The sequence below is a fragment of the Elephantulus edwardii genome, unplaced genomic scaffold (genome assembly GCF_000299155.1).
Source record: "Elephantulus edwardii isolate Elephantulus edwardi_28Jun2011 unplaced genomic scaffold, EleEdw1.0 scaffold00002, whole genome shotgun sequence".
Classification (NCBI taxonomy): domain Eukaryota; kingdom Metazoa; phylum Chordata; class Mammalia; order Macroscelidea; family Macroscelididae; genus Elephantulus; species Elephantulus edwardii.
In genome coordinates, this window is record NW_006399752.1 from 5939421 (window position 1) to 5939950 (window position 530).

Below are 530 nucleotides of genomic sequence, written 5' to 3' on the forward strand. Positions count from 1 at the left end.
CCCCGCAGAGGCGCTGCCCCTCCCTGCGCCCAGATGTGTTAATCCTCCTCCTCTAACAAATCCTTCTGCCAGCTCCGCCGCCCCCTCCCGGAGCGTCAACTTCTCGGTGCTGGGTCGGGGATGCGGCTGCGGGCGGCCGGGTCTGGGCGGGAAGGAGCGGTGCGGGAGCGGGCGCTGCGGCGACAGGCGCCACGGGGCCGCGGGACGAGCAGCGCAGGCAGCTTTAGCCGTGGCGGCTCTGCTGGTGTTGGTCCTCCTCCCGCAGCCGAGCCTGGCGCACCAGGCGAGAGCAGCCGGGCGGGGGGGGGGGGGGGTATGTGTGTGTGTGTGTGTGTGTGTGTGTGTGTGTGTGTCTGAGTGCTGTGGATGGATGAAGAAGAGGGTAGGGAAGGGGAGACTGACCAGAAAGGGGTGCATCCATCGAGAGCCCTCTAGTGCAGTAGGAAGCTTTAAGGGCTAGAGGCTGGAGGAAGCCAGCGACAAGGGCGACGCAGCACCTGCTACCCACCTCCAGCCCAACTCCCAAGCAA